At 49.4% G+C, this 23,122-nt stretch overlaps 1 protein-coding gene across 7 annotated transcripts in view; it reads left to right on the forward strand.

Moving 5' to 3' along the window:
• Positions 1–5,797: 5,797 nt before the first annotated feature.
• MEF2D (myocyte enhancer factor 2D) overlaps positions 5,798–23,122 on the forward strand; it is a 45,527-nt gene continuing 28,202 nt past the window's right edge. For 3 of the 7 annotated variants that reach the window (XM_069107597.1, XM_069107601.1, XM_069107604.1), the window contains exon 1: positions 5,799–6,177. The gene's annotated coding sequence lies outside the window, so the exon portion shown is untranslated. Of the gene's footprint in view, positions 6,178–23,122 lie in introns of all 7 variants that reach the window. The other 4 variants (XM_069107599.1, XM_069107598.1, XM_069107600.1 and 1 more) reach the window with 4 other exon arrangements.

The following is a 23,122-nucleotide window of genomic DNA, read 5'->3' on the forward strand; positions in this document are numbered from 1 at the left end:
GGGCTGGGACCATGTGACTAGGAGAAGGAGGAGGAGGAGGAGGAGGAGGAGGGAGAGAAGAGAAGGAAAGAGGGAGGAGTCGAGGAGAAGGCTCTTCTTGCAGGCTGTGCTGCAGCTGCCCCCACCCCCACATCCTGCCCACCCTCTGAGCAGCTGCCACCACATCCTGCCCAGGCAGGGGGGGACAGGGTGTGCTCGGGGGGATGCACTGACCGAGGACCCAGGATTCGCCCCCACCACATATACACCACCCCCCCCCCCCCCCCCCCCCCAAGCCTCTGGTCCAGGGCGTGGTACCTGCCCTTTGCCTCTGTGCAGTAGCCTCTGGCACCAGCCTGGGCACCGAGCAGAACTCTACCCTCCCAGTCTTGGACATCGAAGTGCCTAACTTGGCCACTCAGACCAAAGCACTTTTCCAAGTCCTCTCCCCACCTCTCGCCCCGGAGGCAAAGGGCAGAAGAGAGAAATAGACACGCCTAGACCGTGCTATACTCGCGAGCGTATAGCAATATGCACACCGGCATATAGGTACATATACACAGGCAAATCTACTCAGGGGTAGTTACACTTGTAACAAGCAGCTGACATTTACATAGCAGCGTTTACAGAGCTCTTAGCCCAGTGCCTGGCACAATAAATGCTTTATCTAGCTGCGTCTTTACCTGTATTATTTCATTTGACCCACTCAAGAAGCCTGGAATTTCAGGCAGGAGGTTCATAACCTGGTGTCCATGGACAAACCGCGGCGCCCCCCGCCCCCATCCTGGAGGCTGGGGATTTGGATAAGAGAAAAAAATTGCATCTTTTTCACTAATCTCTGAAATTTAGCATTTCCTTCCACTATGAATTTTTAAAGGAATATATTCTGAGAAGGGGTCCATAGGTTTCAAAAGAATGCCTAGGGGATCCATGACACAAAGATGATTCCTGCACTCCAAGTACTTTGTACTTGGTCCCTCCTACTCTAAGTATTATTCTCATTTTACAGATCGGGAAACCGAGGCCCAGAAAGGGAAGGGTCACAATCCAGTAAGTGGCAGAGTTTCAACTCAAGCCTTCTCACTCCTGGCCTAGTGTTCTTTCCTCAAAAGGACACTGCCTATGAAGATGCACAATCATGCATACACATAGATGTATACACACAGACAGACTACACAGGAACACAACACACCTCATCTTCATCCAAAGCAAACAGATGGGATGGGGGTGGGGGACTGGAGAGCTGAAGGTGGCCTCAGCTAGGACAATGGGGGGGGGGGAGAGAGAAGAGTCTCCAGGATGCAGAACAACAGAGGAAGGGAGTGCCAGGCAGGGCAGATCCAGAGAGAAAAAAGGATATACAGTACTCTCCAGAAGGCAGTGAGGAGGGAGTAGGAGGCAGAAGGCTAAGTGTGAACCATTGCCACAGCAGAAGAAAGGGTTTTCCAATGTGCTTGACGCCAAGGAAGGGAAAGTAGACTTCTCCTGGGCTCTATTGATATGGATGTTAATCTAAACAGTAAAAGTGGCTATTATTATTTTATAATTAATATTTTTGATTTACAATATAAATAATATTTTTGATTTACAAAGAGCATGGAGGCAAGGGGCTATACAAAACAATCTCATGCTACCTAACCCCCAAACTCCTTTGAAAGGGAGTGTGGTTTGATGGAAATAATAATATGTATAAAGTCAGAGGGCTTAGGTGTGAATCCCTGGTCTACCACCTACTAGCTATATGACCTTGGGCAAGTAACAACCTCTCTGGGCTCAATTTCCTCACCTGTAAAAAGGGGGTGGGGTGGCGGTGGAGAGGAGACCACATGGCCACTAAGTTTTCTTGCAGCTCTTTGTCTCTGCCCCGATGCTCCTAGTTAGAGGTCTGTGGCCATGCTAGAGGGGAAAAAAGCTTTTGTTTTAGCACTGGGGCATTTCTCTCAAATAGGCTGGGTATGCTAGGCAGCTTTTCTGGAAGGAGGCATCACCTTGTTAACCACAATAGAAATTTTCAGAGTTTAATTTTCCAGAAGTCTTGGAAATATTCTTGAGATGTTTGGCTGTTCTTTCACAAAGTAATAGAGGGAGAAACTGAGTACCAAGTCTCCCAGAGTGTGTCAGCACTAACTTGATAATTAAACACACACCAGCTGGAAAAGATCTAAATAATCTTGACCAACCTCACTTTATAGATAAGGAAATGGAGGCCCAGCAAAGCACTCCAGTATACTTTGAAAGACTAATGGATTTGGAATCAGAGAACCTGGATTCAAATCCCAGCTCTGCACTTTTTAAAATTTAGGAGAGATTAATTTTATCTCTCAGGGCCTCAGTTTCTTCATCTGAAAAAAAAGGAGAGGGTTGAGTTGGGTTTTTAGGTCTTCTCTAGCTTTAAATCCTGTGATCCTATAAGCTCTATAAATGAGAGGCAGTGTAAGAGAGTTGGTTTCAGATCCTGGAAGACATGAGCTCAGATACTGACTCTGACACATGCATACTATGTGACTCTAGGCAATAGTCTACACCCATAAATTGCAGAGAAGATACTGATTTGCAATAGTACAGGTAGTTTCCTTATCCTAGTCTTATATTACTAATATCACGATCCTTATCCGCCCATGAAAACAAGACCTTGGTGTCAAAGCTTCCACAAGTATTTTGAACTGAGGACTTGGTGAGGCAGCTGTGGGCCTTGGGGTTGATGTTTAGAAGTGCAGTCTTGCATCTTGAGTCTAGAGGGGGCACTGTCAAGGCATCCTCCCTACTGAATCTGAATCCTTCCTACTACAATATCATCCCTTACCCTTTTCTTTATTTGTTTCATGAAGATGAAGTCCAGAAGAAGACATATGCTACTACTTGTTCCCCTTCCACAAAGTTTCAGTGCTGTATCACCTCCGTTCCTGCTCCAATTCTGTCTGCCTCTCCTCATTATGCCCTCCATGGAGCTCAGTGAGGTCCTGAATCTCCCTTCAGGATTTCATCTTCCAAGCTCAAAGGCTTTTCTTAGCTGTTTCTTCAATTCTGGACCCCCAGGGATTATATCCCTCCCCTCCTGTGACATCATCGATCATCCTCTGGCTCCTGGCCCTTTAATAACCAGCCCAGGTGACTCACCTTCCTTCCTCATTCCTTTGTTCTGGGGCCCACATTCCAAGCTGGGGAGGATCTAACAGCCAATAACATCCTTGGAGGGGTACTAGCCTGGTTCAGGATTGGTCAGATCTTTAGTTAGCGGGATGCTCACCCTGCAGGTCTTTTAAAGGGTGGGGCTAGGAGCTGGTACAAAGTTGGGGCGGGGGTGTGAAGGGAAGAGAAGATACCTGGGTCTTTTGGTTTCAAGACTGAATTGTCTTTGTGGGTTGTTTCTATAGTTTAAGAAGAATCATTCCATTAAGGATGGGCATGAGGGAGGGCTGGAGTGTTTGGGGAGCTTCAAAGTGGGATTATAGATTAGAAAGGCCAAGAGGCAGGCCATCTATCCTTCCAGTTCCCTGATGGGCTTCCCTATCCCTTTTCTTATTTATTTTCAGCTGTAATGCCCTGTCCAGGTTAGTTTTCCCAGGCCCCTTCCTGTAAAGCCTTTTCCAGCAACCGATGATCTCTCCAGTCTCAACATTCTGCTTTCCCGACGGAAACAGCCGGAAAATAAACACCCTGATGACTAAACGGTTTCTCCAGCTAAAGTCTAAGGAAGTCCTAAAAATAGAGACCTTCAAATGAGGGGAGGTTTCCCACTGCTGGGTTGGGGGAGAGGGGAGGTCATTTCATCCATCCTCCTACCTCCACAAAGGGCAGTCCTCTCTAACAGTCAAATAGAAGTTGTTTGAACCCTGATAATGCCCAGGGAAGATGCAGCTTAGACTTCTACCCTTGCCTGTCAGAAAGTCTTTCCTGTGGTCTAGCTTCCTCAAGGCTTATACAGGGTGTACTTACAATCTGCTAAGTGTGTAGAGCCCAGACCTGTTGGGGAACTGACAAGCTGTAAGAAGACCATGTGGAACATTGCTTAATCCTGGAGGGTTTCCTAGCGGAGGGCCCAGGAGGGAGGGTTTGGAGAAAGAGGCCAAGGAAATAAGAGCCTGTTGGCTTTGTATTACTTGATATACAGTACTACAAGATGAGCCACCAACCTAATTGCAAAGCAGTCTTTCTGATGTCTCCTGTTTGGGTTGGGAAGGACCTGAAGAGATTAATCAGTTCCTTTTCCTGCCTCCAGACTCCACAATCTTGTCCAAGTTCTTCTCCAAGAAATAGAGAAATGGACTTTAAGCCCAATGAGAAGAAACTAGAAAGATCCCATTGTTTAGTTCCAGTTTTGCCACTTATCAGATGCGTGACCCTGGACAAGTGACTTAACCTTTTTGTGCCTCAGTTTCCTCATATGTAAAAAGGGCATAATAACACCTCTAATACTTATCTCACCAGGTTGTAGTGAAGATAAAATGAGTATAAAGTCAAGTTAACAAGCATTTATTATAAGCCTACTACGTGTACTACTAAGCCTTATTAAGAACCTACTATGGACCCACAGGCACATAGGGTTGGGGATACAAACAAAAGGGTAAAAAAAGAAATCTGCTCCTGAGGAGCTCATAATCTAAAGGAGGCGAAGATATGCAAACAGCTAAAAAGATATGGACCGGATAAACCAGAGATAATCCACAGAAGCAAGGCATTAAGGGGGGACCGGGAAAGAGCTCTGTAAAGAGTAAAGACCTAAGCCACTATCAGTTATTCTTTTTCTACAGGGCGGTGCTTTGATATCTGTTCCCTTGAAGTTAGGTCTGACGGACAGCATTCGGGAGGCTGAGGACTCCTGTTAGTTTGGGGGGATTCGAAAGACTAATGTCTGCTTAGGAAGCCTTGGAAGTCTTGATTGGGGTAGCCGGATTTAAAACAAAACAAAACAAAACGGGCCAGTCCTCCTTTAATAAGATGTTTTCAAGGGTGTTTCCTGTGCTGGGGGAAATTAGGGTTCCCGCCCCTTTAAATTGCCCCCTTGGCTGCGCTCCGTGGGCTGCAGGCTCCAGGGATGAGGTCACCCAAGAACTATGAGCCTGTAGCTTTAAATTGCTAGGCGTCTACGGAGCCGGGAGGGGGAGGGGCGCTGGACTGCCTGTCACAGGTAGCCTGGGGAGCCGCTCAGCCCCTTCCCTTCTACCGAAAGCCTGCCCCTTTAAGCCGGGCTGTCTTCCTCCATGCCTTCCATGCCCAGGCAAGGGCTGGGTGGGGGACACATGCACCCCAGGAAGGAGGCGCCTGGCGCTTTAAATACCGCCCCCTCAAGGCCCCCCTCCCCAAGTTTCTCTAACTCTCCTCCCCGAGGGAAGGGGATGGCCCTGAGACCACCCCACCACGGGCAGAGTCCCCCCAACTCCGGTGGGCAGGGTGTGTGTGTGTGTGTGTGTGTGTGTGTGTGTGTGTGTGTGTGTGTGTGTGTGTGTGTGTGTGTGTGTGTGTGTGTGTTGGGGTGGGTGGGTTACTGTCCCTTTAATAGCACCTCCGCCCGGCTTCATCTCTCCACGTCCCTCCCTCCCGGCGGCGGAGGGATCCGTGGCTCCTGCCTGCGCGGCAGCCTAGCTTAGGGCGGGGAGAAGGGAGCCGGGAGGGCGGTAGGCTCACAGGCGGGGAGGGGAGGGGAGGAGAGGGAAGGGGAGGGAAGAGGGGAGGGGGGTAAACCGTGCTGGGCCGTAGAGGGGGGTGGAGGAGGTGGAGGAGGGAGGGGGTGGGCCCCGGTTCTGGGCCCACCCCCTCCTGTCCCCGCCCCGCGGCCCCCATGGGGCCTTCCTATTGGCCCCCCCGGCTGCCCGTCACCCCGCCACCTCCTCTCCTCTTCCCCCCCCCAAGCTAGGCTGAGCTGTGCCTACGTTGGCCTCGGCTCCCGGGGACTGGAGGAGTTACCTTTGGAGCCCAAAAGGAGGAAGGAAGAAAATATATCAACAACAGCGGCGGCTTGGGAGCCCCAGCCCCGGACCCTCCCTCCCCTCTACCCCGGCCCCAGGACAGGGGCCCGGGACCTCCCGGCTCCACCCAGGGCCCTGGCAGACGCCTGTCTCGTTAGTTATTTTTCGATATCCCCTCCCCCCAAAAAGAAAAAACCCACCACCTTCCTGCGCTTGGAGATCTGAGAGGAGAGAGGACCACCACTCTTCCTCCTACCCCTTCCGCGACACCCCCCTCCCCCAACGGGGGTTGGTGAGTAGAAAAGAAATAACGCGCCTATCACTTTAAGAGACCCGCCTCCCCCTCCCTTCCCTCTCCTCCCCCCACCCCGGGTTGGGGTGTCCGGGGTGGAGGGGGCGCCCAGGCCATTCCCCCATCGTGTGGGATGGGGTTGGCCGGCTGTGTCCCAGAGGGACAGGCGGAGCAGGCCGGGGCGGGGGGGTAGGGAAGCCAGAAGCGGGGCGGTCGTGGGGGTTACAGGCTGACCAGGTGTGTTGGAGGGGGCTACAGGGACGTGAAAGAGCATACACCCCAGGAGGGAGGGGGTGTCCCGGCGGAGTCTGGTGGGTACTGGCACCTTGGCATGGGAGAGGGTCGGAGGGTCTGAGGCTCTGGGCTTGGAGGGAGAGCAACCCCCACCCTGACGGTCGGGGGGGGGGTACCAGGGTGACAGCCTGGAGCGACTGACATTTTAACAGCCGGCCCTCCCTTCCCTGCCGCCTGTTCCCTCCTCCTTGGCCCAAAATGGTGCAGAAGGGGGCCTGGGAGGGTGATTGGAGGGTGGGGGTGGGGTGGGGGAGCTGCAGCTGTTTGGGAGGGAAAGGGGGAGGGAGGGGGGGGAATGTTGTTCAGATGACACCCGGGCTGGGTGGGTGGGTTGCTCTGTCTCTGTGTGTTGGGGCCCAGTTTGGCTTCTGTGACAGCTGAGAACTGGAGATGACAAACAAGCTGAGGGGAGGAGAGTCTGTCTCTCAGGACCTGACTTCCCACCCTGGGTCTCTCTCCCCAGACCCGGACCTTGACCCCAGTGCCAGCTTCCAGGTTGAAGCCTAGTTAGAGACCCCCATTCCAGTTGTCCACAGCCCCACCCTTGGGTGAATAACTAACTCCTAGCCAGAGTTTGCATCTGTGCAACATCTGGGGAGTGGGGGGGGCTACAGGAAAGAGCTCTCTGCCCCCTACTCCCTCTCTTACCCATAGTGATTAGAGCTGGGATAGGGAGGGGCAAAAAATAGGTCTTCTTGGGGCCCCTTGGCCTCCTCGTTTTAGGAACTCCAGGGGAAGGAGAAGGGAGGGATCCCCCTATCCCGGCACTTCCTTCTCAGTGCCTTTGGGGTCTTTCAGGTCAGTGAAGGGGGTCAGGGAACAATGCATACATACCTGGACCACTGCCCAAGTTCTCTGCAGGTTCTTCTGATTCATGTAGTAGGCTCACTTGAATCTTTCTAGCTCCAACACTGTGTGTGTGTGTGGGGGCCATGCTGAGGGAAGGAGATGGAACTTCTCTGGGGTGGTGGTAGCCCTAGGGACCGGGGGGTGGGGAGGGGGGTGGAACCTTATAGGACTTAGCAGTGATGGGAAGTTCACCGTCCAGTCCGGGGCAGTGACCTTGGGCCTCTGGAGGCTGGCAGTGGGGAGGGTAGACTGGAGAGGAATGAAATTGGAAATTCAGGAGCAAGGGAGCCATCTACTCCTTCCACCACCCCAACTGTGTTCAGAGATTTTTCCTCTTTTTTGGGGGGGAGGGTAGGGTGGTGCACATGCTACTGTATACAGAGATTATGTATGTATGTATGTCATGGGTCTTGTTGCTAAGGGAAGCCAGGTTCTGACTTGGTAGTTGACGGGCAGACTGTGAGGCTGGGGTAGGAAAGGGAGGCTGTGATGACCCCCCCCTACACACACACACACACACACACACCCTCCCTCCTTCCTCCCTTCTTTACCCCCTCCACCCCTAGGGACAGGCTGCTCTAGGCCCCAGTGATTCCAGTCGGGAATGAACTTCCTTCCTGTTTGCCTTCTAAGCCTGGGGAAAAAAAAACTGTTTGGGGGCAGGAAGTGGAGAAGTGGCTTGGGATGAGGGTGTTGGTATTTGAGGGCCTTCTCAGACCTTCTCTGTGTGGGTAGGAATCATGTGGGCCTGTGTGTTCTGAACACCCATGATCCCATTTAGTCTATGGTGTGTTTGTCTTCCCCAAAGGGAGAGGGGAGAGAACAGAGGAGGAACGATTTTTACTGAGAGCACAGAATAGTTTAGTGCTTGACCCAAAGTCACACAGAAGATCTATGGCAGAATTGTCATCCATCTGGTCCTTCCAGCAGAGCCTTGTCCTGGATGCTGAGGGAGCTAGAAGGGGGTGGAAATGAGGTCCCTGCCTTTATGGGGGTAGGAAAAGAGGAAATCTCACCAGGCATAAATACTAAGACAAAGGCAGATAATCGAGGCCGACAAAACTCCAGACATCAGGACTTGGCAGGGTGGACATAGGGAGCAGAGCTGAAGGTGGGTTGGGATGGACCTCAGCTAATTCACCTCTAGCTGTACTGTACCCACAACCCTTCAATAGCAGTTTCCTCCTGAGGGATGTTATCTGGTCTGTAGCTGATGCTATCAGCTCTACCCTTTCTTCCCTCTCTTCAGAGTGGGGGTTGGAGAGATGATGGGCCACACTCCCCTGCTCAGCCCCTCTTGCAGCTCATAGGCAGGGAGGTACGGTAGTCTCCCCAGCTGCTGTTATATAATCTTTCCTGCAGGGTTTTTTGGTTTTTTTTTTTTATCCACCAGAAGCCTTGCCTGAGTGTAAGAGGGGAGGAATAGGAGCGGGATTGGCATTGAGAGCCCCCAGGTGTGTTGGCCAGTACAGAGACAGAGGGACAAAGACAGACTGGCCTCTGGAGCCCTAAGCTCCAGGGGGATTTGAGATCAGCTTCCCAGAAAGGGTATGGGAATTCTTGAGGTAATAGGGACTTGGGGGCAAGACTATTGTGTCAGTTCTTCCTCCCTCTGGCTTCTTGAAGGGCAGCCCTTCCTTGGCAAATATTGCTGGGGAAGGGGCACCCTCTGTGCCTTCGCCTTCTTCCTATTCCTGACCATTGGGAAGTCTGTTTTAAGGCTAACTTCCTTCACTTCTGCTGCAGGGTCAGTCCTATTTACTCTCCCCTCTGGAGAGATAGACCTCAGTGGGGCCCCCAGAGAAACCCTCTTCAGAGTCAAGAATATGACCCAGGCCCACCCTTCTCAGAGCCTCCAGCTCCTCTCTTTCCCCTTCACGTTGAAGACTTCTGGAGCTCCTGATCAGACCCTGCCAATTGCTTTGTTCTGAATCAGGCCTTCATAGACCAAGGGCCAGTCAGCTTTCAGGCCCTCTCCCTGGACTCAGTAACTAGCCAGGAGAGACCATACCATCTCCCCCAGTTCATCTTAAATGCCCTGCCACATTGTCATGGAGATAGCTAACCTTTTTTGGAACGAAATGTGGCAGAGGAGGATATGAGTGTGGGGCAGAATGATGAGGCTTACTGGAGGGACCTTCACTTCTTCTATCCCAGGGCCTTTGAGCACTTCCTGACTTGTCAGTGATCTCCAAGCACATTTTTAAGAGACCCCCTGATATCGTGGAAAGAACACTGGATTTGGTGTTAGAAAATCTGGATTTAAATTTTAGGTTTGCCACCTGCTCCCTATGTGACCTTGGACAAGTCACTTCCCCTCTTGGAGGTTCTCTGTTTGTTCATCTGTAAAATAAGGAGGTTAGGCCAGGTGATCTCTCAGGTTCCCTTCTAGTGCCAGATCCGATGATCTATGATCTCTATTCCAGGGACCAGGGCTCTCTTGCTACTTCCTGACTGTCAAGAGATCTTGAAGCACTTTATGACTAGAGAATGGCAAAACACTCTTTGGCAAAGTGCCCTGGGTTATTATCCCCCTTTTATAGGGAAGGGAGGGAGGGGATGGTGATGGCTGTGGGGCTTAGGAGCTGGCTGCCCTGGGCCTGTGGTGGAGCCTCAGCGTCACTGTAATCGCCCGTAGCTTTTACAAGCCCCCATTTTGCTCAGGGCCAGAGTCAGTCCTCCTAGGCTTGAGTGGCTTACTCACCAGGCTTGGCCTATGGCAGTCCAGGTAGCCCACAGTGTCTGTGGGGGAAGGGAAGAGGCAAGTGGCTAGATTTCTGGCCTGGGAGTCCAGAGCTGACTGGGTCGAAGTCGATGCTCTTGATGAGGCTGTGGATCACAACTGCAGCAGGAAAGATCGAGGTGAGACTGCAGGAAGACTTGCTTTACTTTTTTTTTTCTGGTGTTAATGAGGGATACAACTCTGACTAAGGAACTGAAGGAGAGGCTGGAGGATTTCAAAGCCCTTTTTTCCCCGGTTTTCCTAAGGAAGGAAAATGGGAGAACAAGGACAGGCAGTAGTGTCCCATGGAAGACCTTGGCCTTTGCCCATGTAATCTATGTATTGTTTGATCCCTTGATATATTTATTTTTACCACCCCCCACCCCACCTCTGTCCAGGGCTAGAAGCTCACTGGGAACTTATTGGGGGTGGGGAAAGGGAGGGGGATACACCCACATATGTGAGTTGATGGATGCCTGTTGGTCTGAGCTACATGATAGTAGCTCTGTCCCCAAGTTTAGGAACAGGTAGAAATGTATACATGCATGGGCCTGCTTGTTTTTAGTTGGGTTCATGAACAGGGACATGCCATATCCAAGCAGGGGTTTGTAGACAAAGGAATAGTGGCTGACCTCATCTCAGGGATGGAGCTGGTTCTTTGCAGGGCACGACGATAAAGATGATTATAGGATTGGAGATGGTGTGATGGGGGAGGGCTAGGGTCAGGAAAGACTGAGCTTTCAAGAAGAATCACCCTAGGGCAGTGGGTTCCCCCTGTGGCAGGATGATGGAAATTAGACAATAGATGGGACTTCCTAGTTGCTAGGGCATGGGCAGTGACCTTTCATTCCCTGAAGCAAGATAGGATTGACCTTGCCCTTGTGTTGGGGATGAATGTATATATGAGATACTTTTTCCACCCTACTAGCTGAGCAGCTACGAGGTCTTTGGACAAGTCTGTTTGCTCCATTTTCATATATACGATGTGGGGGCTGAACTTAACTCTGATCTCAAAGGTCCCTTCCATCAGTCTGTGGTTCTGTAACAGGCTGGCTTTCCTGCAGAACCTTTCCAAGGGCCTTGTCCCTCCAGCTTCCACCTGTCCTGGGTCACACCCAGGCAGTGACCATATTTACCAGTTTAGAGTTGCCCTCCTGGGGACCTTGGGCGCCAGATCCTATCATTGGCCTTGGGCCCATTTTTGGCAGGAGAGCTTCCCTCCTCCCCAGACTGGCACTGTGGAGCGTCTGTTAGGCCAGTGAAGAAGATAACAATAGTCTCTGCAATCCCCAAACCCCCTCAAGACCTAGGAGTATCTGTGATGCAGCTCAGCCTGAAACCTGGGCCAACATTGACCCAAGGCCTCGACCCAGAGAATCACTGCCTATCAGTGCTGGAAGGGACCTTAAGGGACATTTAGTCCAACCCCTAGATTTTACAGTTGAAGAGATTGAAGACCCTTTCCAGACTTATTTTATATCACTCCCCTTCATGCACTCAGTGTTCCAGCTAAAGTGGTCTCCTAACTACTACAGGAAATGCCATCTCCAGCCTCTGTCCTTTTGCCCAGGCTGTCCCTTCTCTCACTCACCTCCACCTCTTATGTCTGGCTTTCTTCAAGGCTGTGATCCTAGTGAAATTATTTCCTATTTACTTCTGTATAAATGTTTATCCACTAGCAGAATGTAAGTTCATGAAGGCAGATACTGGTTTGCTTTCATGTTTGTTTCTTGGTCCTCCTGCCACAGTATCTTGAACATAGTAGTCTTGAACATAGTGTTTGGTAAATAGACTTGAGGAGAGGGCCCTTGTCCAAGGTCACATAGTAAATATTAAAGCCAGAATTCAAACCCAAGCCTTCCTCTCTTTTTCTGTGAATTCCACAGACCTGGGTAGATAGAAAGATGTGCTTTTGAATTTCCTGGGTATTAGGGATTCCTAAGTCCTAATATGACCCTTTGTTTCTTCAGAGCTGGGTAGAGCTGGAGATGTATGGTTTCCCCTTTGCCCTTGGAGACTGGGAAGGGGGTGAGCTCTAGAGAAGAAACTGGCCCACAGAAGAAAAACCGAGGGCATGGCGGTAGTGGTGTTTTTGTTGTGCTCTAAAGGAGATTCTTGGGGTCTCCATTTTGGGTCTCTCTAGGGGAAAGTGGTGGGGGAGATAGAGAAGGGACCCTTAGTATGAAATACAAGCTCCTCTGTTGGGCATTTAAAGCTCTGACTCTGACCTACTTTCCTAGGCTCATTACATATTATTCCCCTTCACGAACTCCATGGTCCAGCCCAACTGGCCTTCTGGCTGCTTTTCTTCACACATGACATTCCATCTTCTATGTCCATGTCTTTGCAAAGGCTGCCTCTCTCCCCCCCACCCCCCCTTCCCTCCCATGCCTGGAATGTCCTCCCTCTTCACTTCCATATCTTAGAAGCTTGTTTTCCTTCTGGGCACAGCTCAAGCACCATCTATACATCCCTTCCTCATCTCCCTAGTTACACTTGCTTTCCCCCAGAAATTGGCTTGCATTTACTTGGTATATATTTTATATGTGATACAGTGACTAGAGAGCAGCTTTCAAAGCCAGGAGGCCCTGGGTTCAAGTTATACCTTTGACACATATTGGCTGTGTGACCTTAGGCAAATCACTTAACTTCTCAGTTCTCTAGGCCAATGGTTTTCAAAGTGTAGAGTGGGGTCTCAACCCCTTTTAGGGGGGGCCTTCAAAGTTAAAACTGTTTCTATAATACTAAGATGTTATTTGCCTATTAAAATACTCCTTTTTCCAACTACACAATTGTGTGAGACCGGATTTTCTGAATATACTTCAAAACACCATATCGAAACAGATTGAATATAGAAGCAGATAGGAGAATCCAGCTGTCTTCTATTAAGTCAGACATTAAAGAGATTTGCAAAAATATGTAAAACAGTACCACTCTTAATTCCTTTGTTTTGGAAAATGACGTTATTTTTCCTTAAAATGGTATTTTTATAAATATTTATTTATTATTTTTGTATTTATTATTGGATTTATTATTATTGTAAATAAATTAGTATTTTAGAAATTTATCAGTTGTAATTTCTAATATGCTAAGTATTGATAGATAGAAGCCACAGAAACAAAAGCTCTTTAGGGTCTTTAGGAATGTTGAAGAATGTAAAGGGGTCCCAAGACCAAGAAGGTTGAGAAGCCCTACTCTGTGTAACTTCAAGATAGCAAATCACAGAAAAAGTGCTGACTTCATTGAAGTTTCCCCTGTGCTAATGAAGTCAAAGGTCCAGTTCCCATCCTGTGCTGTATTTTCTATGTGCTTATGGTGCCACCACTTCTGGGAAGAAGGTCAAGCAAGCCTGCCTCATTTTTGTATCCCTCCCACCTTACATGGTACCTGGCACGTTGTTGGAAATGCTGAATGAATGTTTGTGGATTGCTTGTTTGATTGACACTGTAGCAGTGGGGGTTAGGTAGCAGGAGGGAGGTTTTTTGTGGAGGTCAGAAGAGGCTGCCTTTGAATCCCTGGGGATAGGAAAGATGAACAGCCTAGTTATCCAGGTCAGGAAAGGGGTCTTGAGGTAGGGGAAGGTACACAGTGACCTCTTAAGGGCTGCTGGTCTTATTCTGGCATGAGGTCACGAGAAGGACTCTAAATTGAATAAGAGGGGAATAGGCTACAGTGGGAAAGGCTGAAGCTAGTCAGAAGGAAGGACTTGACTTCCCCACGGAGCTTTGAGATGGGAGACAGTGACCCTTCTCATCTAGAAAGGTGAGCTACAGGCATGGCAGACTTGGGCCTTTACCAGCTGTCTAGAATATGAGTCTTAAGGAGAGCTGCTCTTTTCTCCACCTCTCTTGTGCTAGGGGTGTGATGGGACAAGTTTCAAGAACACCAGGAATTAATTGGAAGGAAACAGTGATCATTAATTCCAACCTTACTTTACAGCTGAGGAAACTGAGGCCCAGAAAATGGTCATGTAGGTATTAAGAAGACTGGTCAGTGTTGAAAACGCAGTCACTGCCAGATGTGTCTAGTTGTACAGCAATCTGAGAGAGATGGAGTCTAGGCTGAAGTAGGGTGGAAATATCTGCTGCTTAGGGAGGGGGCCTTAGCTGAGGTCTGACTGCTGAGGTCATATCTAGGCTTAGCCAGAGAACCCCAGATCCCATCGAGACACTTGAGAGGGGTGGGACGTTAGACTCCCCCGACTTTTTTATCTCTAGACTTTGGCTCCTTCAGATCCCAGACTTCCCCCTGGAGTCTTCCTCTTCAGATTCCGGCTAGTGCTGTTCACTTCTTCTGTTCACTGCTTAACTGCTCTCAGTCCCATTTTCCTTATCTGTAAAGTGAAAGGGTTATTTCTGAGGTCTCTTCTAGCCCTGACATCCTGTGTTCTAAGATCTCTTCTAGCTATATAGTCTGTAGCTGTGAGAAAGTACTAGATTTCATTTCATACACATTTATTAAGCATCTGTTATATGAAGGTACTGTGTGAAGTACTTGGGATATAGATATGAATAAAACACAATACTTGTCCTCAGTGAGCTTACAGTATGGGGGGGGATTAAAACCTGAACACAAATATCTCTGATTCCACAGAAAATGAGATAAGTACATAGGAGAAGAAAAAGAGATTGGGGATGGGTTCCCAGCATCATGGTGGGGCAATGGGACCTAAGTTGGCCCTTGAAGGACAGGAAAGATTTCATCAAGAAGAAAGAAAACATAGCTGCAACAGGAGGGATTTAGGTTAATTTTAGTGTGGACTACCCAGCCTCCAGGTTGTCAAGAGACATGCTAGAGTGGTAATCAAGGGAGGGGGTGGATTTATCTTCTGGGATGGCCTTCCCAGAAGATAAATCCACCCCCTTCCTTTATTACCTCTTAGGCTGGAAAGAATAAAGTGGAAACCTGGGAATGGATCTAACCCATCTGCTCTCGGTGCCCCCAGCCCCTACCCCAGAGATCTCAAAGAGTACTAGAGATCCTTTCAGAGGGCCCATGAGGCCAAACCCATTTTCATTTCTAATATTTTAAATATAGATAAATAAAATCCATATACATGAAAGCTCTTTGGGAATTAATTCCTCAATATTTTTTTTAGAGTGTAAAGGAGACTTTTTTTTGAGACCACCACGTTTGAGAACTATTCCAGTTAGTCTCTAAGCCTTTGGAGCTCTGGTGTAGAAGGGGAAGCAAAGAGTGCATAATCCGATCATAGATTCAGAGAATGTCAGAGTTGGAAGAATCCTTGGAAATCATTCAGTCTATTCCCTGGTTTTATAGATGAGGAAACTGAGGCCTACAGAGACCAAGGGACTTGCCCCGTGCCATATGGTTAGTGGCAAAGCTGGAATTGGATCCCAGATTCGACAACTCGTTCACTCAGGCTTCTTTCCACTCCACCAAGAGAGATACTGTTAGATAGGTCCCAGTCACCCTTTTTTAAGGAGCTCTAATTTTCTCTCCTTCCCTTTTGGTCCCCAGGCTCTTTATACTTTGGGGGACAGAGGAGCCCATAAAGAGATGATATGACTTACAGCTGCCTTTGTGATGAAGGAGGGGGTGGGTCTGACCAGTAAAGGACAGGTGTCTCTGTCCCAGCTGGTGACTCTTGTCTCCTCCACCTGTCAGCTTCAGAGAGTATAGAGAAGAGGAAGAGGAGGAAGAAGAGAAATAGCCACCCCCTGCCCCATCTCCTTTGGAGAGTACTTTGGCCACATTCAATGCAATTCAGCCACTTAATGAGTAGCAACTATTATCAGACACTACTTACTAGCTGCTGAGGATCCAGAGACAGACAGCAGATAGACCCAGTCCTCAAGGAGCTTACTGGGTGGGATACAACTTGGATCCAGGTTAGAAAATACAAGGTGCTAAAAAAGAAATCGTTTCCAAAAAGAGGCAGCACTGAGCACTGGCAGGATCAGGACAGGCCTGGAGTAGGGGGTCCATTCCAGATGTGAGGGACCACTCTGCAAGATCGTGGAAACAGGAAATGGGCATTTTGTACTGGGAGCAGCTGCATGAGGAAGAAGGGAGACCCTGGGACAGAAGGAACTAGAGAAGGCTTGGGTGGCTAGATGAGGTGGTTGGAGGTGGGGGAACCATATGGGTCTGACTGCCTCATCTCAGAGCTGAGGGTCCCCAAGGAAAAGGGTAGGAGAGGAGTAACTGAGCTAATGAGGAATAGATTTTATCTGCTGTCCCTTCCTTCTCATCCCCTGCCCTTTCCCATCCTCCCTGCTTTTTTCTGTCTCATGGCACCCTCAGCTTCCCCCAAAGCAGCATGATAATCCTATACAAACTGGCTTCCCAACTGACCCTGGCAAAGTCCTGCTGGCTCCATCTCTGATCCCTGCCAGACTTAGTGTGTGGAACTGGACCCAGAGAGCTGTGTGCACAACAACTGGGTTTGACCAGCAACTGGCCCTTTAAATCCTCCTTGACTCCCCACCAGGTCACCCTGTTTCTCCGGGAGGATTTGCTTCTTCCTGATTGGATTGGCCTCCTTTGAGCCCTTACCATAATTTCATGTATATAGCCTGCTTCATATAATTCACACTCTTCTAAATCCTCATCATTCCCCAGCCCCCCCCCCCCCCCAAATACCATTCGGCCTGCCGTGTGATGTGCACTGTTGGGTGCTGGAGATTAAAAATTGAAAATAAATTAATAAATAAATAAAAAGAAATAGCCTCTGCCCTCAAGGAGTTTACATTTTATCTGGGGAGACAAAGTGTCCTGTCTCTGGGGCTGTTTGCTTAGCCTCACTATTCAGAGTCATTGTGGCCAGCCCTCTGCTTCCAGGCCACCTAGCTCCCAGCCAGACTGGGATCTCACCTGAATCTTTCAGGAGAGAAGGCACTCCAGCTACTACACAGTCCTTCCTGCCATGCCCTGTAGTCCTCCATCATCCCCTTCTGCCTTGGCTTGACCTTGTTGCTTATTCTTACCCCCCTGTCTGAGCCTAGACCTCTCTCTGTGTCTGTCCTTCCCTCTTCTCTCCCCCCAACCTCTCCCCCTTCTACTGTGGGCTAGTGCTTTCCTCCTCTTCAGTTCAATAAACATTTATTAAACACCTACTATGTGCTAGGTGATTGATATACAAAGAAGAGGGACACCATTGTTGCTTTCTAGCAGTCTGCAGAATGTCGGGGGGGGGGGAACATATACACAAATAACTAGTAAGACAAAGGGGGGACGGGGCATGAACTAAGCGCAAGAGTGAGGACCAGGCAAAATGCAATGAAAAATTTGGGGAGAGAGAAATCATTTTTGCTCCTGGGGATAGATGGGATGTTGGGGTCCTGCTGTCACTCGTGAAGGCTTCCTGGTGGGAGTGGGCCTTGAAGGGATGGAAGGATAGATTTCAAGCAAAGGAGAAGGGGCAGGGTTGTTGAGGATGCATTTCTAGTGGGAGGGAAGGGTTGAGCCAAGGTACAGAGATGGAAGAGGACAGAATAATTAGGGGAGATTTGGAATAGTCTAGTTTGTGATGTAGCATAACTGTAGAGAAGTAGTAGGAGATGAAGTTCGCTGGGTTGTACAGGGCTGTGATCGTCAAACCAAGCAGTTTATCGGGGAGGCAATAGGGAACCACTCAATATTTTTGAGCAGGGGAGTGGCAAAGTCAGACATGTGCATTAGGAAGGTTATTCTGGAGCTGAATGAAGGATGAACCAAAGAGGAAAGAAACTAGAGGTAGGGAGAGCTGGTGGGATGTTATCATGTAGTCCAGGGGAGTGATGATGAGAAACTATATTATTCTGGTGATGGTAATCGGGAAATGGAGGGAATGGGTTTGAAACACTGTGGAAGGATAGTTGGCAGAACTTAGCAACTTATTAGATGTTTGGAGAAAGGGAGTCCTCTACCTTCTCCTCCTTCTCTCCTTCCCTCCTTCCCCTCCCTTTATTCCTGGGCTGGGCTGAGCCAAACCCTGACCCCTTCCCACACCAACGGCTCTCAGGCTCCTCCAGGCCCAGCTGGGACTTTCACTTCTGCCTTGGGACCCTAGAGGGAAGTCAAGCAGGGAGATGAGGGTGATGAGGCCAACTGTCCCAACGGCCCCCACCTTTTTCTCAGAATGGAAGGAAATAGGCTAGCTTTACAGTTGGAGAGATGGAAGAAAGGACTTCCCAGGTCCTGGCACTGAGAATGAAGGAGAGACAAGGATCAGGCTTGGTGTCTAGAGGGCTGAGGCCCTGACTGCTGATTAAGTGGGAAGGAGGGAATAAGATTGCAGTGGGGAATTCTCCCAAGGAACAGCGATTTGCCCTCAGGATGAGTGGAGTTGGGGTGGGATTGGAGCCTGATTTTTAAAATCCAGTAAAGTTTATATCTGGAAATGGGATTTGGAGTCAGAGGCCTTGGGTTTGAATCCCAACTCTGTTTCTTGCTACCTTTGTGACCTGGGACAAGTCACTGAGCCTCCCTGTGTATCACTTCCTGCATTGACAAAAGGAGGGGGTAGGACGGGGTCTGGGGTGCCCAAAGTGTAGTCTGGGTGTCTGAGTCAGGGGCGCCGAACTACTTTCATACTAGTACTAACATGTTTTAATTTCTAATACAACAAATATTGAGAGATATAGCTGACATCAACCAAAATTTTGTGGGGGCTCCTCAGTTATTTTAAATACAGTGGTATTGAGACCAAAAAGTCTGAGAACTGCTGGGTTAGGCGATCTCTAAGGGCTGTTTTGTTCTAGTTCTAAACCATGTGGTATCTGGTTAGATCTGACAGGGACCATTTCATCTAGTCCAACTCCTTCATTTTAGATTTGAATAAACTGAGGCCAAGAGAGGGGAAGTGATTTACTCAAGGTTGTACAGTGGAGTTGCTTCTAACATTGGAGGTGAGATGACATTCAGAGGGAGAGAACCTAAATTAACTTTTCTAGGAGACCCCAGAGCCCAGATTAGGGCTTGTGGAAAGGACCATGCAGATGAATCATCAGCAGGGCTTCCTTGGTGCCAAATGGTACAGGGGGCCAGGGGGCCAGGGACTTGGCTTCTAGTCCTGCCACTTACTTGCTGTTTGACCTTGGGGAAGCCACAGAACCATGCAGGGCCTGAGTTTCCTCCTGGGTAAAATGAGGGGTTTAGATGAGGTGGTGTTTGAGGGCCCTTCCACTTCTGACTGTGTGTGAACCTGAGGGCAGGCTTGGCAGTCTTTGGTTTAGAGGGCTCCCAGCTTTTCCACCTGAGACCTTGTGCCAATTGCACTTTACCTCTAGACCTCAGTTCCCTTATTTGTTAATGACAGTGTTGGACTATATGACCTCCAAGGTCCCTTCCAGCTCTAAATCTCTGATCCTATAATCCCCCAGTTTACATTCTGCTCCCAGCCTCTGGTCCTCCCCTTGGCCACCTTTGTATTCTTCTGCCTTTTTTCGGTTGGTTGGTCCCCTCCTGACCAGGTTCTCCTGGCCCCTCCCTGGGGCAGAATGGTTCCCCTTTTTATTAGCAATTCCAGGTGCCCACTTTCCTACCTCCCAACCCTGCAATAGTAAGCATCTCTTCTCTTCACAATATAGCCTGTGTCTCCTCATCTTTCCATTGTTAAACTACCCCTTCGAAAGTTCCTTCTGGAATCTAATCTCCATCCTTCCCATTGCAATGTTGGCCCCACCTTATCCTCCAACTGTTTTAGCTTCATGGCCATTGGTCCCTAAGCCTACCCCAGCCCCCTGTACAGCCTGGAAATCCCCAATCAGATTTCTCTTCTGTGAGTGAGACTTGATCTTTCCCCCTCTTCCCCTCCCCTTCTCAGAAAGATAGAGTCAGAACTATACAATATCTGTACTAGAAAGGATTTCAGAGATTATCTAGTCCATTCCACTCATTTTCTAGATAAAGCAACATGTAGAGTCTTTCTCAGCCACTAGATAATGGTCTCCCAATGCTGGGGAGCTCAGGACTCTGCTTTGGCTCCGAGGACCCATAATAGCAGCAGAAGAGGAAAGGTGAAGTTGTCAAGTTCCAGGAGAGAGAGAGAGAGAGAGAGAGTGAGAGAGTGAGTATGTGTATGTGTGTGTGTGTGTGTGTGTGTGTGTGTGTGTGTGTGTGCAGTGTGTGGCGTTCCACCCCTATTTGGTAGAACACCCAGGAACTCCTGGACTCAGAGTCTGGGGGATGGTTGCAATGACCCTTCTCTCCCTCTTCCCCAGGAATCGGATTTCAGACCAAGTGGGAGAGGGGGTGGGGCTAGCTGTTATGTGGGTGGGAAGCCACCATGAGTGTCTGTCAGTCCAGCTACTCCCTGTTCCCTCCCCCAGCTCCCTGCCCCATCCTTCTCACATCTGTTCCTGTCCCTTAAGCCACAGTAGTGGTGACTCCCCAGAACCCCGTACTCCCTCTGGCTTTGTCCCCCAGCCGCCTGGGACCCTCGACTCCAGCCCAGGCCTCCCCTGGAGCTAGCTTCCCTCACCCTGCCCTCCCTCCTGGGGCCTCCTTGGTGAGTTAAAATTAGCCCAGCCTGGGGCATAAAAATAGCCCTGGGCTGCCTGAGAGCGGCCAAGAAGGCCTGGGGGCCCTGGTTGGGGGTGGGGGTGGGAACCTCCAGCTCTTTGAGCCCTGGGAGGCTAGTGGGAAAGTGGTCAGTACCTTCCTAAATCCCCATTTTAGGGGGGAGGCTGATAATTAGGGGTGGAGGAATCTGGCCTGACTAACAAGAAGAGTCCTTGAGGAGAAATGTGGGCCTGGGAGGGTCAAGGTGTCCTGGCCCCCTGCTCTGAGAAGTGAGAAGTTTAATCTGGAGCCTTCCAGCTAGAAGCAGCGAAGTGTCCCCCCCCCCCCCCGGCCCAGCTACAAGTTCAGTGACTGTCCTCACCTTCTAACTGAGAGACTAGTCTGGGTCTGAATCACTTCCCAAACGTCTACAGCACTTCTACTCCCTCCCCTTCGTATTAGATTAGAAGTTTTTCCTGTGATGGTTCTCTCTGCCTTCACCTCTATTCTGCCCTTCCCCACCACCATGGTAAGGCCTTGGGGGAGGGGGAGACTTGGGGAAACGGTTCCCTGATGGTAAGAGGAGGCTGCCCCTCCCCCTGCCGAGTAGCTCTCCTCTTTCTCCCTCCTGCTGGATAGTGGTTGTGACAGGTGTGGGGTGCTGGACTCAGTCATTGAATTCCTTGTGCCTTCCAAGTATCTGTTGGAAAAGGGAGACTCCCCTTTGGGGTCCCAGGAGATAGAGGGGCAGAAATAAAGTTTAGGGGAAGAGATGGAAGTTGGGGAAACCAAATGACAAAGATAGTTGTAGTTCTGAGTGTGTGTTGAGAGAATAGGAATCCTTGTAGAGGAGAGTTAGAGAACCAATTAACATGCTCATTGCCCAATGCCAGTCTTCTTTTAGTCAGTCAACAAAAATTTGTTCATCTCTTTGGACCCATCAGACTCATTTAGTTTTTCTGTTCTCCACTTAATTGCTGGACTCAGACCTGAGAATTGGGCTGGGAGGAGAGGGCTCTTAGACCCCAGGAGAGAAGCTAGGGTGACATCCTCTGTTAGGGAGGGATTGGCTTGTGGTCTCTGGAAGAAATTGGTGGGGGATGGGAACATTAACACAAGATCATACATTTAAGAATTGGAAGGGCCTTAAAGTCGATCCAGTCCAACCTCCTCATCTTACAAATGAAGACATGGGGAAGTTAAGAGACTTATCCAAGGTCACATGAGCAGTAAATTGGAGAACTGGGATTTGAACCCAGGTCCCCTGACTCCAAATCCAGGGCTTTTTCCACTGTAGTATGATGCCATACCAGTAGTATCTTAGCAGTCTATCTAAGCATGTGGGGTTGGTCTCTCTCTGTCTTTGTCTTTCCCCCTGTTTCTCTGTATTTCTCTCTGTCCTTGTATCTTGCCTTCTTTCTCGGTCTCCATGTTTCACTCTATTTCTCAGCTCCTTTAAAAAGTGAGGGCTCTCCCTAAACCATGGCCCCGCCTTTCCTTGTTAACTGCTAACAAGGCCCAGCCTGGCAGTGGGGGTGACAGGTGGATCTGACTGTGATTCTCTCTCCTCTCCCTCCTTACTTCATGCCCTACAGCCCAGCCAAGGGGAATAGGCAGGCTGGAGAGGGGGTAACAGACTCTACCTCCTCTTGTGATGGAACTCAGGCTTAAAGAGAGCAATCACTCTTTCTCTTCATCCCAGAGGGTTGGGTCTGAGTCCCATTGCTGGGGGACTTTGAGTCACTTAGTCAGCCTGTGACTCAATTCCACTTCTCCTCCCTTCTGCCCTAGAATTGGGAGGGAGGAGGCTCCTCCCCTCCTGAGTCCAGGATGGGCAGCTATCACTTGGCCCTGGGAGCTCCTGAGGCTTGGATAAAAGCCACCTCTCTGTACAATACAACATGAGGTGCTTTGAGATCTCATCACTTAATTCAACAAACATTCATTAACACCTACTATGCACAAGTCAGGGGATGTGGATACACTCTGGGGTGCAGAGATAGCCAATTAATTTCTGCCATCTGCAGTTGCAGGAAGAGATGGGAGTTAGCCAGGAGGAAGAACTCCCTAGTTTCCCTAATCTTTCTGGAGAGGTGGGGGGTCGAATAGAAGAAATCCAGCCTGTGGTCTGACTATTCTGCCTCAGCCTCAAGGAGCTCATTCAACTATGGGGCAAGCTTTGGCCAGCAGAGCTGTGTCTCTATCTGCCTCCCTTTTCTCCTCCCCCTTCCCCCCCCAGGAACCAAGATATCATCAGTGATCATTCTGAAAGTGGAGGTTTGAATATTGCTTAGGTACCAGGAGGTGTTAAACTGGAGTGTATGTGGGGGGGGGCTGTTTCTCTTTATCACACCATCTGCCTGGAGCTCCTCCCTCCAAGACCATTTGAACAAAATTTGCACATTCTTCCCATCCCTCAAAAAAAAAAGCCAAAGCAACACCAACACTGATTGTGCTTGAGTTGAGGCAGAACCAAGGTTACCTCCTTCTCACTGTCTTAGCTTCCATAAGTATCTGTGTCTCTCTGGATCCTCCTAGATTTTAGTCTTAGCTCAGTGACTGACTGTAATCTTGAGCAAGTGGCCTTATATCTCTGGCCTTTACCCAGGGTAAAATGGAGTGGGGGATTGAGAA

Source organism: Petaurus breviceps, unplaced genomic scaffold (assembly GCF_028583685.1).
Source record: "Petaurus breviceps papuanus isolate PSGF00001 unplaced genomic scaffold, PetGlider_PUasm1.0 90165, whole genome shotgun sequence".
Taxonomy (NCBI): Eukaryota; Metazoa; Chordata; class Mammalia; order Diprotodontia; family Petauridae; genus Petaurus; species Petaurus breviceps.